General features: G+C 47.2%; 1 protein-coding gene across 8 annotated transcripts in view; it reads right to left on the reverse strand.

Moving 5' to 3' along the window:
- Positions 1-18,769, reverse strand: part of lingo2 (leucine rich repeat and Ig domain containing 2) — a 285,847-nt gene that overhangs the window by 201,989 nt on the left and 65,089 nt on the right. Inside the window, exon 1 of one of the 8 annotated variants that reach the window (XM_023822229.2) lies at positions 18,600-18,754. The exons of 6 other annotated variants lie outside the window; for them this stretch is intronic. The gene's annotated coding sequence lies outside the window, so the exon portion shown is untranslated. Of the gene's footprint in view, positions 1-18,599; positions 18,755-18,769 lie in introns of those variants that run through there. One more of the 8 variants, XM_023822233.2, reaches the window with a different exon arrangement.

Raw genomic sequence — 18,769 nt, forward strand, 5'->3', positions numbered from 1 at the left:
AGAGGATGCAGGGCTGTAAATCAAGAGCAATAGCGACAGCTCCATTTCATCCGCATTTAAAGTGAAGCTCATTTTCTTATGAACTGATACAAAGGCGGTTTCTCCATATGTGTTGCTGACCGTACTTGTGTTCTCCTGTACCTGTTTAATGTCGTCTTCCATTGCCGAAGACCAGTTCCAGTACCAAGAACTAAGTACAGAGGATGATAAATATCCCCGGATGTTGGTCTTGCTCTGCCCCAGATATCAAGGATCAGTTGCATCCTTGCTAAACGAGACCAGTTCCATGATTCATTGCGCCTTAATTTCTTTCTTAGGGGGCAGGTTTGCACCAAGAACCACGGACAGCGGCAGAGCAGCAGGCAACAGGATTCAGGACCACAGACAGTGCCAAACACTTTTCTGGGGAGGTTTTTCAGCACCAAGGACAGACTCAGCGCCGGGTCCATGGGGACGTCGTTTATCACTCTGGGTAGCAGCCCGGTGGAGCTGGTTACTTCCATGTGGTGAAGCTTCACTGCTTTCTGTAATATTCCAGCACTATCCCCAAAAAGGATCCTTCACTGGGTCAAGGTGTAACTTCCAGACTGAGAAATTCTGCATGTAAATGGGGAAGGAGAACCTCACTCTGGTCCTCACCTATCGAGGCAGGGGAAGCAGCCAGTGTGAGGCTGATTCGTCCGGAAATATGGGTAGAATGAGCAAAAGGGTAGCTACACAAAGGTCCATTGTATCGCTCAGGAGAAAATCACAATGCATGACCCAGTGCTGCGGTCACGAAAAAGAGATTCCATTTCAGCCTGTTATTAAGATTAAATAAATAAGTAGTGGTTATCATGGGAGGCACAATGTCACAGTTCCACCACAATTAAAGGCCTTAAATTTATTTTTGCACCTTAAGGTGGACAATCAGATTTAATGAATGTGTTTAGATATAGAACATGACCGACATTCTCTAAACCAGTAAGACCTGCATGGGTGCCCTGTATTTTATTCTTTAAATACAAAAAGTAACCCATTCACAAAGTCGTAATGATACCTCAGTTTTCTGGAAAACTCTCCAGCGTAGCAGTGTATTCTGTTGCTTTCGGCTGATTATGGAATCATTTCAAAGCCGCACGCGTGGCAGAAGCAGCCCGCTCCATCATCCTTCGCCGTCGCTTCCTTCCGAAATTCAGGTTCTCGGCTCCGGCTGCCAAGCTGGCAAACTTTTCAGTTCGCCCCAGCTAATTTCCATCGAGGCTTCCGCGATATCTGTCCTTTAATGAACTATCCGACGCACGGGGAAGACGGCCCAGACCTTCTGCTTGACCGTTCGTCGGGAATCAAATTGGCAGCTAGTGGAAAGGCTGCATTGAAATAATAATAATAATAATAATAATAAAATAATAAAAGGTAACCTTAATACAAGACAGACTTGGGCCTTTCTCCATCCTATTGAGAACTGGGAGCTTCACAGACACTCCAGGCAGAGTCAAGTCGAAGCATCTTTATTGTCATCTTCTGCTACGTGATCCATGGGTCATACACAGATGAAATTTCAGTCTCGTTGGTCGTAGTGCAAGAAACAGCAATAAACAGAATATAATATTGAGACACGGACATAAGACAAGAGAAAAATTCAGGAATGAGATAAGGCAGCAAGATAAGCAGTGACAGACATCTCTATGACATTTCGTACGTATGAAGCAGAGTACAGAGGACCTTCCTTCATGGCCCATGACACCAAAGAGCCACATTCGGCTGGAGGTCCCACTGACAGCTCTGTCCATCGTAATCTTGTGAAAGCCGCATCACTGCCGCAGACTCCAGTATCCCGATTTTATAGAGTGTAATGCTGCCTTTCTGCTCTATTAAAATTTAATGGCCAGTTGGGGAAAAAAAAAAGACAAATATTTTATTTTCACGGCTCCGGCCGCGTGTTTTTCCATTCCCGATTAAAGGGAGGAATCTGCTAGCCCGGCACCACAAACTTAATGGTCTAAATTCGTTCTCACATCGATGTCAACTTTGATACCTCGCTAATTTAATGACAAATGGCTAAAGCGGCACCGCGAAGCAAATATTACTCTTATGCTTAATTGCTTACATTTTACTTATGCAAATAAGTTGGTGTAAGCAGCTTCGGCATGCAAACATAAAATCAGAATAATGACAAAGCATTTATTTTAATGCCCACATTAATGGCTTTATTATTTGGCTTTAAAGCACTAAGAAATAAGGGGGGAAAGCTGGATTCATATTCTGCTTGCCTGTTTCAGTGAGAGTTACACTTACTCGCTTGCAGAGCCTGTAAATCAAAAAAAAAAAAAAACAACAGCTAGGGGTAAAGACCCTATCAGGCGATCTCTCAATTATCACTGACAAAGATCGATCAGTAATTTAATGGAAGATATTCACCTTGTCCGTTGTCCTAAAATGGGCAGTTTGCAAGGGAGACATTTTTCTAAACCTGCTTTTAGTCATATTTAAGGATTTATCCAGCAACATAGAACAGGCGAAACATAACTAAGAAACAATACCCATGGCACAATTCACAATTGTTACAGTTTAATTAAGCGCGGTGTGAGGCTCATCAGGTCAGCTTGCTGTGGCTGTAATCGGGAGGTTGTCAGTTTAAATCCCAGGGGTAATGGAGTGATTTCACCATTGGGTCCTTGAGCAAAGCCCGTGAGAGCGTGCCTCTTCAATTGTATGTCACATTGGGTAAAAGTGTCTTCTAAAGTAATGTAAAGTAATGTAAACATTAATGCAATACTTCATGATCCACAGCTGGTTTCCTATAGTAGTTTAATGAAAGACTGTTTCATCAGAAGTAGGAGACAATGTCACAGCAGATTGCTGACTTGGCCTCTTGAGATGCTGCGCTGCTAGAACAGTCCATCATTTTCCGGTTTCTCAGCGCGGTTGAAAAACACGGAACAGTGAACATGAATGTCAGCCGAGCGATCGAATAAAAGCCCCTTAGAAGGACAAAGCAATAACATACATCTCGGCACCTTCAAACTCTGTGGAATATGAAATCTGCAATGCTTTAGAAAACAAGGCCAAAGTTGTAGCTATGCACTCTATGTCAGATCTGTTATAATTATTTACTGCTGGTAACCATTCTTCCGAAAGCATAGCGTAGCTGCCTCAGTCAGATGAGCTGCTTACACATAAATGAGGAAGATGCGTGAGTGGAAATAAACCTATAAAAGCCAAAGTCAGCCCTGCCGATACCCAGAGGTATTACTGTGTCATATTTTATATGTTTATTGATGCTTTTCAAATACATGCTTGTTGGAGTTTTACTCACAGAAAAATGTTCTGAGGGCAGAAGGAAACATGATTGGTTCAGAGAGATAACCAATCAGATTGTATAGGAGGTTGGTCCAAGCAACTAGAGGAGGCAGGACCAAGACATCTGATTGGTTGGTCCTGGTTCCTCTGGTTGCTTGAGCCCACCTCCTCTGCAAACTGATTGATCATATCTCTGAACCAATCATGTTTCCTTCTGCCCTCAGAACATTTTTCTGTAAGTAAAACTCCCATAAGCCAAAGGGATGATCGAGGTGAATTCAAGCATATCTATGTGTGACACATATGATATTTACCTGAACTTTTAAATCCCCTACATATAGATGCACCAGCTCCTCTTACATGGTGTATGAGGATGTATGTGGTCATGGAAAGACCTCATTTTGTTCCTCCACATGCAATAAAGTGGCTAATGATGTTTTTGCAAGAAAGTCCCATAAATGATATGTGGAATTATTTAATAAAATTAGCATATATTTGTGTTATCAAAATACAAAATCTGGTTTCTGTTGCTTTCGTCATTAGTTCTTAATCATTAATAATGTGCCTCGATAATGAGATGTACGTCTCTTTGAACTGTAACAAGACGCAATCTGGAGCATTTCGTAACGTCTTGCAGTTGTGAAAGGTGGGCGTTAAGGATGATTGCCCAATGTAAAACTTTTATTAAGGATGGTGGGAAATGGTGGAATAACATGATCATTCTAGCAGGCCTTAAAGCGGCTTCGCAGATCAATGGCAGCTACTGAAAAACAGGCGAATGTCGATTGGATGGGATAAAACAACAAATGGGTCTGTTACGCGAGGATTTTTAAACCGCTTAACAAAGCAGCGCTTTGGCTCAGGTTCCGAAATAAACAGCCATTACAATAAGTCTTCACTTCCTGCCAAAAATATCCGAATGCCCAAAGGTATGGATGTGTTTTTAACTTCTGTGATAGCAGATCCATCTTTTCCACAGGAGCTCAACTGGCCAACCCTGGACCAGCTGAAAGCGAACCGTGCCAAGAGGCCAATCCTTCATGAAGACATCTTGTAGGCTTTCTTAACATGCATGTCCCAGAGGGGTGGGTCTAATGGACTGACATCTTCCTCCTGAGCCAATCAAGAAACAAATAATGCACTGATGGACCAGAACACAGTCCCATTAGTGAGAGACCACGGGATGGCCGGACAACCAATCAGCATCCATTCACTCTCTGCTCCACTGGTCAGCCTCTCCAAGGTGTTGACCTCATTAACAATTAGACTGCAAATATGCATTTCATTGTCCCATTGGGAACAATTTTTACCCATTCATACAACTGGTTATATAACTGAGAGCAGGTTAACTTAGGCTAGTTTCAGGTTAAGGGCCTGAGACCAGGTACATCCAGGTTACTGGGTCAGGGAGAGAGCCTGGAGGCTATCCCAGGCAGCACAGAGCCTGAGGCGGGGGGGACGCCCTGGATGGGATGCCAGTCCATCCCAGGGTATATGTATGCACATATTGGGAAGTACAGAGACACTAGTTACCTAACTGTATGTCTTTGGACTGTGAGTGGAAATCAGCATGACACAGGTAGGAGATGCAAACACAGGCAACAGGGAGTGTTCATTATTGACTATTTAGCTGCATATTGAAAAAGAGAGGCGACAGTCCGTCAATATTCACGTTTAAAGATGGAGATAATTCCTTTAACTGATTAATAATGACTTGCAATAATGTCTAGGCAAATGATAACACTTTCCAAATACCCAAGCCCTGCTCTCATTAAAGGCTTTTCTCCTCCAATATAAATCAGACACATACACAACAGCATCATATGAGCTGCATTAAGTAGATCTAAACAAGGTGATTTTGTGTAGACTTCAAAAGGCCACATTACAGAACGATTTTCAAGCCGTCCCAAAAACGGAAAAACCAGCCGTCAAAACAACACGAAAATTTACATAGAGCTCTGCATTTCAAAGTGCATCCACGCAGGTAATGCATCTGCTTAGTATGGCGATTTGTTTTGGGCAGGGCTGTTAAGTAATCTAGTCCATATTCATGACCTAAATGACAGCCCGAGATGCCGCAACGCTAATGCGCTCTGAAATGCGAGGGCGCATTACGAAGCAAAACAAAAGACAGCCAGACTTCCCCTGTCTCGAGTGCATTATGGCGCATTAAAAAATGCATCTGGACTTTGATGACACCGGCCCCAACGTGATTCTGCAGCCACAGCGGTCGCACGCTGGCCCAGGATTGGCTGGTTCCCTCAGCACTTTCTGTCTGTAGAAGCCCACGGAACCGTTTGATTTAATTTATAACCATGAATAAGACACACCAGAGCAGCAAAGACCACGTAAACAAGGGCTTTCTGCAGCCTGAATCCACCAGAGGCGCTTTCATCCCACCCGTCAATCCTGCTCGGAATGCTTAGGGGAAACCAGCACTTTGCCATTACAAATGCCAAAGCCATTTCCTGTCCAAGACGAGCAGCTGGACCACACAAATGGAACATGGCTGGCTTTGAACCAGTTAACCCAGCTGTGCGTCTGTTATATTTAATAGACCCCTTTATCTAAAGCAACTAACAGTAGAGGGAAGGGTCACAATTTAGGTATGATCTCGGGATTTGAACCCACAACCATAACATTGTTAGCACAATGCTCTAATTGTGGAGCTACAAAAGCTCACATTGACCCCTAAATCAGCGATGACCACAAGTGTGTGTGTGTGTCTCTCTGGATAAAAGATGACCTTCTCTAGGAGTTTGCCCCCAGTCACGGTAGCCCAGGGTATAAATTTAGCACACTTCTGATTCTTCACTCGCTTTCCGCGCAGTGTCGTCAGGTCCGTGCCACGACTCCGGAGCCCCGGGGCCACTTGGGGTGTGAGATGGTCTCCCCGGGCAGTCTGAGAAAGATGAGGCATGAAAGCATTTGTCCCGAAGAGGGCCATCCATTTCCGTCTTGGTTAAATATGCACGTCAGAGGTGGTAAACTGGGGACAGAAAGGCAAGGCCTGACCCACGTCAGCCATCCTCATTACGATGCATCTGCCCTTGGCTGTTTTCCTGTCAAATCCCTGGAGGAGGCGCCAAAGAGCCCAACAAGCAACAGTAAAACTGAAAAGAGGCAGATCTGAAAGGTGCCGTTACTCCCCAGGGCCATTTTCAGAGGAGAAGCAGCGGCGAGTCGATTGCCTCCGAGCCAATAAAGCCGCAGGGATGGTGCTGCTATGTTCACATGCCCGGGATTTTGCATACCATCGTCTACTGATGCGCCGGAAACATTATCGACGTGGGAAATCAATCTATGTGAAGGCTCTTTAGCCACAAAGCACGCATACTCTTACGGTACTGCGCAGTATGGAAAGGGACGAAACGGGAACGTACCACGTGACAGTGCCCCAAGCCTTTCCATTGGCCGAGCATGAGCCCCACCACATACAGTATGTGCCCCCAGACTCGCCCAGCGAAGCGGGGGCTGCGGTTAAAGAGCGAATCCTCCCCGGCTTCGCATTCGCTCCCTCGCCTGTCTGTCGGCTTCACGTTCCAGCGCCCCCCCCTCCGCTGGCTTAAACCCGGTGCCGTTTCTTCTTACGACAGCAAGCAAACACTCAGAAATAATGAGGTCTCGCAGGGGGGCAAGCGGAAGCGGCGGAAGGCCGCGGCAGAAAGCAGACAAGCGGCACTGGCCGTGAGCAAACAGCTTTTGTTGATGGACTTATAGCCTCCCATTGATCTGATGATGGTACACTAAGGAAATGATTACTTTGTTTTTTTTTTTTTTGTATTTTTAAGCACATGACGCCACAGGCATTGATGCACAGTATCCTAGTCATTCAGACCCTTCTCTCCCGGGCAAATCTTTAAACCTATGACTATACATGTAATTCCAAATAATCCAGCATCACTCTGCAAGTCTGTTTGAACTTATCCATAAGCCAGACATGCTTAAAGCCCACCTGGCACAACTATTTTACATGCTTAATACTCCGTAAGTGCATCAAGAATATAAACACTCATTGTTCCATGTGGCACGGCCCCAGAGGCTCAATGAACAGCGTCTGATGTAACTCTTGCCTCATTCTCGACTGTAGTCAGCATAAAGGAGTTGTGAACACTGCAGCCTAAAGCTATTAAAAACTCCTTAGTGAATTCACATAAGCGAAATCTGCCCAAATTTGGCAGAAACGGCCAAGGTCAGACGTAATGCCTTCTTCCATCGCATCTATTTTAAGATTCTCCAAAGGTGAAGTCATAACAAGAAAAAAAATATAGAGGCAGGGCCGGCCATATAAGTAGCACGTCGACAGAGACGATCACAGAGCAACCGATTGCGCCTTGTGACACTCTGATAGGTTATCCCCAGTAGATGAACTGAGCCTTTCGGCATAACTGAGGGATTGCAACCATGGTTGGCATTGCATGGATCGTTCCTCCTTTACCCAGAGAACGATAAAACTGAAAAGGATACAAGAATGGAGAAGACATGCTTATTGTAAAGCTCTTGCCCAATGAAGGTTCCTGTGGCCTGAAACACTAGCATGAAGACCCGATTTAGCAGCTCCTTCAAAGAGAGACAGAGAAGATGAACACCAGACACACATAAAACACAGACAATAGCGTGTCCAGGGGCGTAGCAAAAAATTCTCGCCCCCTGACAAATATCCCCTCTCCCCCCCCTGCCCAATTTGACGTATAATTTTCCATATTTAAGTGCTGGGCCCCCAGAATCTGCCAGGGTATCCATGTCCCTATTGTGGCCCCAGAGGGTGTATGTTTGACTCTGGGAAATAGGAACATATTTGCATGACCCATTTTTGGTAACATTTATTAAGTTGTACGCCAAGCACACAGCGTCAGATATTCACTGTCAAGAAGTAAAATATCAGAATAATATGCAAACAAATGAGATCTATTTCCCTTCTTGCCTTTTCCCAGTACAAACTCCAAGAGACAATTTGTTTGCGACTGATTTGTGCAGAAATACGGATGTAATCAAAATAAGCTTGTACATACTTTTCATTACGAACTGGCAAGCATGAGCTGCCTTAAAGGTTAAAGACAATTTTTAATTTCCTATTTTGAGTACAAATATAAAAAAACACTCAGTGTTTCTTTGCTTCAGGACATAATTTAAATTAAAAGGCAACCTTGTTTAAGGCTCCTAAAGCGGCTCAGCCAGGGAAGATGATGATCCTCAGAGGTGAACGAGTCCGATAGGACAGCTTCACTCAGAATTCAGGTGACAGCCAATTGCAGCCAGTGGTGGGCGGGACGTAACATTGGCTAAACGTCTCCATCAGCTGGGATGGCAGTCAACAGGGATGTAGCTAGAATTGCTGGCCCCCCTGACGAAACAACACCCTTTGCCCCCACCATCCCTTACATGATTTAATTTAATCTGCTGGGCCCCCTGAATCCGCCAGGGTATCCATGTCCCTACTGTGGCCCCTATAAAGTCCTGGGCCCCCTGAATCTCCCAGGGTATCCATGCCCCTACTGTGGCCCCAGTAAAGTGCTGGGCCCCCTGAATCTGCCAGGGTATCCAGGCCCCTACTGTGGCCCCTGTAAAGTGCCGGGCCCCTTGAATCTGCCAGGGTATCCAGGCCCCTACTGTGGCCCCTGTAAAGTGCTGGGTCCCCTGAATCTGCCAGGGTATCCAGGCCCCTACTGTGGCCCCTGTAAAGTGCTGGGTCCCCTGAATCCGTCAGGGTGTCCATGCCCCTACTGTGGCCCCTGTAAAGTACTGGGCCCCCTGAATCTGCCAGGGTATCCAGGCCCCTACGCTGCATAAGCATTTACAGAAGTACCAGCTAGCCAAGCCCATTTAAATAGCCGCCCCCAGCCCGGTGTAACACAAGCATGGAGCTGTGGTGTAGTTGTTGTCCATCCTGTTTTAGAAACAACTCCAGCGGTGCTTGAACCTGTCATTTCGTTCTGGCTGCTCTGCACGAAGGTGCCCAACAGACCAGGGCGGCGCGGCGAGCAGAAGGTAACATACACGGGAGTCCCACAGGGGATGCAAGGCTATAATTGTGTGGAGAGCATGAAAGAGCAAACTGCTCCACTCCAGGCTTTGGTGGGGGGGCATGCAATTGCACCGAAGTCCCTCCCACAGAAGAGAGACCAAGAATTGTCAGAGGATGGATCCTAAATGCCCTTTTTTGAAACGTGGCAATGCTCTAGAGTGGCTGCCAAGCACTGCGCTGTTTGCACCTCTGACCATAAGGTTCCTGGTTCAAATCCCAGGAGGTGGTCTTCTGCTGTTTTGGCATGAACTGCTGCAATAGAATACTCACTTGTATAAATGAATCGGAATTTATATATACTTCAGTTGCATGTTGCATATAATAAAGTGTGTGTGTGTGTGTGTGTGTTGGTGGGTGGGGTGATATAGATCTAAAAGCTCATGGAACCACAGACAGCCCACAATCAAGAACACGGCCAATCAACACGGAATACCTGGTACAGGCACGCTGAGAGCAGGGAGGGAGCAAAAATGTGTATCTTCTGCTGGGGCCTGAGGACCCTCATCTATATCGCATTGTTCCCAAGATAAAAACCTGAATGGTGTGGAAAAGCCTGATCTATATGCTTGGCTTTATCTGTCCAGCTAAACTTTAGTGCAGTTTTGCCGTCATCAAGGGCAATTAGGCTCAGTACACTGCCCGACACGCCCCCACCTCCCCATGGGACGTCCTGCCATCGCACGCCAGCCGCCGCTGCCCCCTTTAATCCGCCGTCATCGCCTCCCCGACCGCCAGCTCTGATTCCCCCATTCATAAGCAATCAGCCGCAATCAGAGTGCCCGTGAAGCATTTTATTCAAAATAACTTCTGCCGGACTGTTTGCCACACAATACGGCCCGGCGTTTTTTTGTATTTTTTTAAGCAGGGAAATTATACTGCTCAGATAAGCCCACATTTCATTATCTTTTAATGATGAAGGTATCAGAATCTGAAGAGCCTTCCATGACCATTGTTACACACTTATCTGTCAGACCTGGACTTAGCCGTTAGCACCTCTGCTACACTAAAGCAGAATGCAGCAGAAGAATGAGGTGAGATGCGTTTTTTTTTTCCTGTAGTGTAGAAGGAACAAAGATTTCATATCTCGACACGTGTTTCCGAGCTTCCCAATCAGTGCCTCATAAATTATTGAGCCTCTCGAAATGCCTCTGTCCTCATTACAGGCTTGGTTCTGCTTCTTCAGTCCGTCCTTTAAGGTGCATTTAATGAAGGTTAGGACATAGAGATTAGGAGCTGTGTAGGACAGGGGGGGGAGGGGAAATGCCCCCAGGCAAACATATCCACAAAAAATTCAAGAATTCTTGGACACATGGCTCTCCCCCACTTGTGCGAAAGATGCCATAGCGGAACGGCTCAAAATCAATCAACGTCCAGGAGCTGCTCTGGGTCCAATGACCGGTGAAGGCCGGCAATGACAGAATAGGCTTTTTACTTGACGCCCTGCTCATAATTACAGTCCACATATTCCATTAACCTGTGACAGCGGCCTGCTCAAAGCATCCAAACACGAAGAAGCACAATGCTAATGCATAAAAACTGGGTTTAACTTAACTAGATATAGTAGACAACCAAGATGCCCAAATGGATTAAATAACTAATATCATTAAATAATAGTATAACTGAAGTTGAAGTTGGCATTTTGGGTCAAAGACGCATAAATACAGCCTCCGTCTTGGTTTGCCGGGGCCAGTTAACCAAATCGCCCCCCTCTCAGCCTCTGTGTGGGTCAGAGCCCACACACCGTACTCTAGGTGGTAGTAACCCGGCAAGTTCCGGAAGTCCGCAATAGCTTGTCGGCGTCACCCACAAACCCGGGGTGATTTGACTGCAACACAAGCCTGCTGATTTATAATTTACGGCACTCTGGCATACAAGAAAGCACGTCCGTAGGTGATGAGATCAGCGTTCCGCTCGCAGAGGGCGCGAGATAAAGGTCAGCGGTTTGATACCTCGCCTCTCGCTCGGTTCGCATCCCATAATAGTACGACGCAATTATGTGGTGTGTATCAAAGACTGTGAGGACACTGATATGGGATCGAACTGAACCTCCCGCACCCCTCCTTAAATAGGTGTTTCTTAAAGTGGTCCTCGGGGAACCCCAGACAGCTGGGAGGGAGCAAAAACATGGACTGTCAAGCAGGGAGCTGGGAGGGAGCAAAAACTTGGACTTTCCGGCAGGGAGCTGGGAGGGAGCAAAAACTTGGACTGTCAAGCAGGGAGCTGGGAGGGAGCAAAAACATGGACTGTCAAGCAGGGAGCTGGGAGGGAGCAAAAACTTGGACTTTCCGGCAGGGAGCTGGGAGGGAGCAAAAACTTGGACTGTCAAGCAGGGAGCTGGGAGGGAGCAAAAACTTGGACTTTCCGGCAGGGAGCTGGGAGGGAGCAAAAACTTGGACTTTCCGGCAGGGAGCTGGGAGGGAGCAAAAACATGGACTGTCTCATGTAACTGTCCCACCCATAGGTGACAGCGTTAGCATACTCAGATACTGCGCAGGACTGATCCGCCCTGTTTAGTCAGAAGTGCGAAAACCTTGCCGTCACCTTTTGGTGTTAAGTACTGCTGGCGGCTGACTCAACCCTCCTCGGCACTGCTATCCAACACAAAGAGCACAAAAGAGGTACGAGAAAAGCTTCCTTTAATAATATATGCCAGTTTCGGCTTATCTGCGCAGATCTGAAAACATTTTCTTCACAGGTACGAGGTACATCAGAAAGCAGGTGGACAGGATGCCATTTGCATAGAACTTCAAGCCATTATGCTTCCTGACTTACTGACTTCAGTTATAATTAGAACAGTCTGATAAATCAGACGTCAGACGGGATTTTTATGGTCGTCTGTGTACGATGTCAGTGATACACTCAGTATACTGGGTTTATCTGATGAGAAATCCTTTCATTGGGACAAAGGTGCCTCCAAACTAACATTTGGAGGGGAAAATTAAACATCAGATCATACACTGACAGCAAAGCGATAAGCTATCTGCTTTGGGTTCTTTGAAAAAAGTTCCCAATTTGCATTTGGGGATGGTTCAGTCTAGGGTGCAGGCGGGAGTCTCCAATCCATAAGCTCCTCCTCAGTGACCCCCCCCCCCCACCTCCTACCCCAGCCCCCCCGATGTGGAAAGCGAGCAAGTAGAAGAATTTAACATGGAGGCTGTATGGAAAGATCTGCGGAGCTGAGGATGTTGAGGCCAGTCTTCAGGAAGCACCGAGGATTTGGGTGCCTCTCGCAATGCCTCAGAGCTACAGAATTTTCCTCAAGTAAAAAATTCTTGTATCTCCCCCCGGAGTCTTTCCTAGTTCTTTATTTCTCCTCAGAATATTTCAGTTCCACCCAGTGCTACTTATCAGAGGTGACCTAAGAGTCCACACCATGCGGTTTGAAGGACCGTGACGACCCCGTTTTGTTGCCATGGACACACAGTGCCTGGCATAGGTCTGGACCAGACTGGATAAAGACCACGCACCACGGTGAAAGACCAGGACGGCCCGATCCTTCGGAAACCTCCCGCCGTCACGGCGTCGCCCGGCGAGGCGGCGGCTGACATCAGCAGCCGACTCCAGCCAGAGAGCGGGAACACGGAGCCAGGAGGGAAAGCTTTCACCCCCAAGACAAATTGCTCTCTTTGAACATTTCTCAAAAGCCAGCGCTTAGCGATAAAGCCAGCCCGATACTGGAACAATGCCGCCTTTTAGGAGATAGCGGTATAACGCTCTGGCCCGTGCCACAGTACCCCACTGCTTATTATGCTAATCGGGGCATATCAGCCTCATCCAGCTCCAGATCTAGATTGAGATGAAACAGCGCCCCCCCCCCAAGAACACAGTCCACCACACACGGCGGCCCAACTGTGGACTCCACGCACGAGGCTAGAGATCATAAGAATCACCAGAACGCAGCACCTGCGGCTTATCGGAGAAGGTCAAGGTCGCCGAGGGCTTGCGAGCACTCACGGAGAGGCCGACGTCGCCCGCTCGCGTGACAGCGCCGATTTGCGGTGACAAAGAGCCCGACTCTGAGAGGACAGATGTAACCCTTCCACGCAAGCTGGAGAGTGAAGTGGCCCAGACTCTGAGCAGACAGCACAACCAATCAAGACTGGCCACATGTTCAGGGGCCTCAGGCTGGGGAACCTTGCCCAGATGGAGCAAAGGGAAGGCGGAACATTCTGGAAACCACCTTCCCTATTGGTACGTGCCCTTCACCAATCAAGTTTTCAAGTTCTTTTTTCCGTTATTGTCACATGTATTTAGAGGAACACAGTGAATTGCTAGAGTTTTTCATCCTAGGAGTAGGGCACTGAGGGTTAGGATAACCAGTGCAATTCAAGATGGTGCAAGACAAACAGAGGTGCTATATAGGACAAGACAGTGCCATACAAGATATAGTGCAATATTGGAATGAGTAGCAAAATAGTAATAACTCTCTGCAATATGAGAAATGGACCACAGTACATAAGAATACATAAGTTTAAGGTGCAGAGGAAGAGTTGTCATGTAGGGATGAATGTTATTGTTTCTTCAAAAGTAGATCCAACTTTACATCTCTGCAATAGCCCCAGGGATGCAGGATTATTGATGTCACGGGGTCTTCAGCAGACACGAGGGTCGAAGTTGTGAGCTTTTTAGAATGAAATTTCAGAATTTGGTAACAAGCAGCCCATCAGAAAATATCTCACTACCTGAAGGTGCACATGAGAGCAGAGCTTCCCTGTGAAGGGGGATTGCCACGCATATAATTATACGCATTTGATCTATAAGTGTGTGTTGATCAAATATTGATTAGTCCAGCAAAATGCTGACTAGGTTCAAGAGAACGATGATCAGAGTACACCACCTGTCACAGGCATGGATGCCATAGTCATTCCAGAGCTTCCGTATTCAAAGTCCGTCCGTTCCCATGCAATCCCTCTTTCTTTACGGCACTGATAAGAGGAGGAGTTGAAAGAGCAGAGATGGCGGCGCTCAGAGGTATTCCTGATGGAGAATCGTGCGGGATTTATGGATGTTTCAAAGGCCGACTCAAGAGGACAACTGAAACTTCAGCCCTGTCGGCACACGTCGATCGAAGCGGATCGATAGCATGTGATAACGTTCACACCTACCTTCCCTGAAAAACAAAATCCATCAATACTGACTCAAGGCTAATTCAAAAGCTACATTTTCTCTGGCTGATAGTGTCAAGGTCTCCAAAAAAGTTCAGCTTCAATTTCCTGATAATAAACCTGTAATTATGAATCTGCATATATGAATACTCAACATCTACGAAAATACTTATGCTGTTATATTAAGAAAATTAGCAGTAGACCTTTAAAGGAGTCCATAATTGATATTCACTTGCACGGCCATGAATCATTAAGGCAGAATATCATTGCTGTTTATAACGTCACTGTAACTGAAGAGCCTGCAGTTCATACTCCTGACCAGTATTGAACATCTTGAGCTGGGTGATGGTGCAGTTTTAGGATGGATATTGGGGGCAAAAGGTTCTATAGCAAGGTCAATACCAGTCATTCCTTCGCTTAAGTCAGCAGGACAGCTTAGGACGATTTCACTCTCCTGTGTTCCAGGAACAGAAGGCTAACAGCCCCCCCCCCACCCCCACCCCCCCAGTTATAGTCACTTAGCACGATGATGTCCCCTTTTCCCACCCAAGCTCCACAGCACTCCCCTGATGACCTACAGTGTAATTCTTCATGCTGACCCACCAAAAGATCCCAGGTCGAATGACAGGGCCTAATTTCAGGTTCCCGCTCAAGGGCGACCGCAAACATGACAGAAGAGACGGTCTTCAGCGAGAATTGCCTGCAGCGGAATCTCAAATCCGTAGAACTGCCCCCCTCTTCCCAACTCTTCACCTGAGCCGGCCAGCACCGATAGCAACTGATCGAAGACAAATCCTACTTAGCTATGGAGGTAAGATCAGGTCCACAGCGTTTTGGTCCGTAGTCCAATCAGCATCTTTTCAGCAGAGAGAAAAGACAGCTAGGGAGACCAGGATAGCCAAGGGAAATTATTAGCGTTGCCATGTTGACTGATAGACATCAGAGGATGCAGATCCTATCGGGAGATCCCACTAGTGTTGAACCCTGCAGTAACCAAGTACTGCTCCCAGCTTCCAAAACCGCAAAACAACTCCACTGGAAAAAACCATGAAACAACTCTACTTCAACACAAAGACAACATGCTTCCCAGTGACCACATCAAATAGCGACAGGGACTGAAACCTATACCCAGCTGGGTTCTGAATAAACTGGAGCATTTTCCAAGCAACCCCCTCCAGCTCCTTACATCACCAAATGATACACTCAGCCATTAAAGGTGGCTTTTTGTAAATATTGATTTCTCTTTAATGGTCCGGCTAAATATATTATGAAGCTAAGAGTACAGTATTGCATTATATACAGTACAGTCCACTATCTAATACTGCAGAGTGGGACACAGAGCACTTTAAGAAGGACGTTAATGGGAATATTTGTTTGCGTACTGATTGTACATCGAGAAAGCCGGCTTATAAAAGGCACGGGTGATTCTGGACGTTAGACTGGCCTGAAAGAGGATCTTTTAATGTCTACTCAGAGGAGGCCTTGAGGTTCAAGCACAAAGATGACGCCGGATCAAAATCAAACAGCTCGTTTTTAATTCACAAGCAACAGAGAGTAAAAAATTAAGATTTTTAATTTTATTGCCCATCCTCGGCGTAGTGTCCTTGAAGAATTAACAGCAGCCTGAGAACAGATGCAATGAAAAACAACAGTCAGTCTGGTAAATCCAGCTCAGATCGTCTTGCTGAGAATCATTGTAGAACAGCGCCCCCTGTGATACGATAGAGGAAAAGTCTTGGTCCGGCAGGCAGGTTATTTTGCTTGTTTGTATTTGCTGTACCTTGTGGCACTGGGGGCAGAGTGGGGGGTCCAGAAAATGATTAAGATAAAAATCCATTGAAGAGCATGCTTTACGATGATGCATGTTTTACAGTACTGCATTACACAGTAATGCATGCAGTTTTATTTCTGTTCATATGTGTGCTGTGCACCTCTGAGTCAGCCTGTTTCTGCTGTGTGCGAGTGTTTCAAGGTGGGCAGGGAGTACTTTGCCGTCAGAGTCCGCGTGCAGGCTGATTCCGCCGCTGATTATTCTCGTACGAGCGCATTAGTCGGTAACTGTGATGACCCTCGAAAACATCTCGGCCTCAAGGAGCATCGGCCTTTTACATGGGTGTACAGCATGACACACAAATAAGCCTACGGATCACTGACAAGGGCGTTTCAGACGCGGATATTTTTAGAAGCTACACTGCGTTTGGGCTGTCGCTCCAGTTAAGCGTCTGACTGAAGCCAGGTCGGACTCTACTCCTGAAGACTCTCCAGCGTGGTATCAAGGCATACATTAAGGGACATATATTAACAACCATTTCAAAGTCTCTATCAAGTCCCTTAAAACATCACAAAGGACAAGTTAATACGCGAGGGGCGGGGGGGGGGGGGGGGCTTAAATCTATTTGCAGTTAGTTCCAGAAAAAGAGCCGATTTATGAAAGTCCTTTTATGTCAGGAGGAAATGACAATATGAAATAACGTTTCTGGACAAATTTATCAGGTTTTATTTCTGGTGAAAAGGTGGCAAAAACACAGAAAGGATTAAAGGAGGCCAAATAGTGGATTTGGCACCTGTGCACACAGATATGTGAACCTATACCCACCCCCTCAGATGCATACGCAAGCACACGCACACAAATCAGGCTGATTATGCAGCATCCCAGTTGGACTGTCATCTTAAACGTGGAGTGAAGAGCATCTCTGCCAACGGAGAGCGGAGCCTCTGCTCCTTTTCACACAGATTCCGAGCCAGAGTCCATTCCGGCTCCGCGAGACATCAAAGGGAATGCCACGCGGCTCTCGCAAAGCCACACGACGGGCGCCCCATCTACTAAAACCTCCCAAGCAGGTGGGGGGGGGTTGCGGGCGGCAGCGTCCACAGTCCAGCCCCACCGCCATGCACTGTCAACGCTCCCGTGCCCAGATCTTCAATCAACCGCGGATCCCAGGATGCCGAAATCCTTGCCAAGAACAGCAGCCAGGATGAATTACACAGACAATCCGCAGCTACTCTGCCGTGAGAGTCATCAATAGAAGACATCCTTCAAAGAGATCCATTAGAGGTGTCTTTACTTCATCCACTCAACGACCGTCCACACCCCTTACTCCTGGCTCGTCCGGCCGGCACACTCTGATTTCATTTCAGGACCAAATGAGGCTACTGTAGGTGCAGCAACGTGACCATCGCTCACGTCGACTCTTCGGTCTTTGCGCGGATAGACCGCTTTCTCCCAGTCATTATGCAATTAGCCCGGCGACGGAAAACAGGCATTAGCGCTGCAAGCCAGAGAGGCCATCTGATCATTAAATTATTGTAGGGCGACAAGGAACGGCTGAGCGGTTCTCTGTGTTTTCAGACGTATCTACGGGAAGCAAGGAGCGTGTCCTGACTGGTACTGCCTGTGAGCGTAGGCTGACTGCCGCTCACAGGACACCGCTTAGCCTCCCTCGGTTCACCACGGCGATATGTAGAACCGGTCCCGTCAGTCTGGGGAAGAACCCGAGAGGAAATCGACCCCCCAAAGCCACTTCCCCCGCCCCCCCCCCCCCCCCCAGCACCCACCCACACACACACAAGCACACGCACACCAAATAACAACAAAAAAATGCACTGCACATCTATGGAAAGCTTTGGGTTATCTAAGAGGTTCCTGACAACTCAGATAGGATCTGATGCAAAGTAAAAGACAGAGACAAAAATGAAGAAGCAGCACGGGACCCCTCCAGCCCCACTGCACCAACCGGCGTCGTAAACGCAGCTGTGGATCCCCAGGCGGGTTGGGGGGTGGGGGGGGGGGGGGCTCCGACCCCGGGTCTTCACACTCTGTCTCCCCAGCTGCCGAGACCCACGCAAAGGAATACTAACATTCTCCTGGCAGCAACCCTGCCGTCGGCACCTCCCTGACAATCAGCCCTGCGTGATCGCAGCCCAGCAAATTGCCCTGGGAGAGTAGCCTCGCCTGGCCAGCCTTCAACAGCCCTGGGTATGCATCTATCAGCAGGATAATGAACTCCACACGTGAACTCCGTCAAGGTGATAAGGGTGGACAAAAAAATTGGGAACTTACAGTATAAAACAGCATAAAACCATACTATTTCTTCCCATGCCAGTCCTGTGACTGTCTATTACTGTCAAAGACTCGCAGCATTTGGAGACAGAAGACGAGCTGGTAAGTACGCAGGTTTGCTTCTTACCTTGAAAGCTCCCTCTCTGATCCGATAGTCCAAAAGATCAGCTGCCTCAAAGCAGTGATAAGCCCAGCTGCCACAAGCCAGCTGAAGACAAGCCCGAACCTCAGTGTATCAGACACTTCGGCGAGGACCTGCTGCCCCCCACCCCCCGTTCACTGGTATTTAAATCTCTC

Source organism: Paramormyrops kingsleyae, chromosome 12 (genome assembly GCF_048594095.1).
Source record: "Paramormyrops kingsleyae isolate MSU_618 chromosome 12, PKINGS_0.4, whole genome shotgun sequence".
Taxonomy (NCBI): domain Eukaryota; kingdom Metazoa; phylum Chordata; class Actinopteri; order Osteoglossiformes; family Mormyridae; genus Paramormyrops; species Paramormyrops kingsleyae.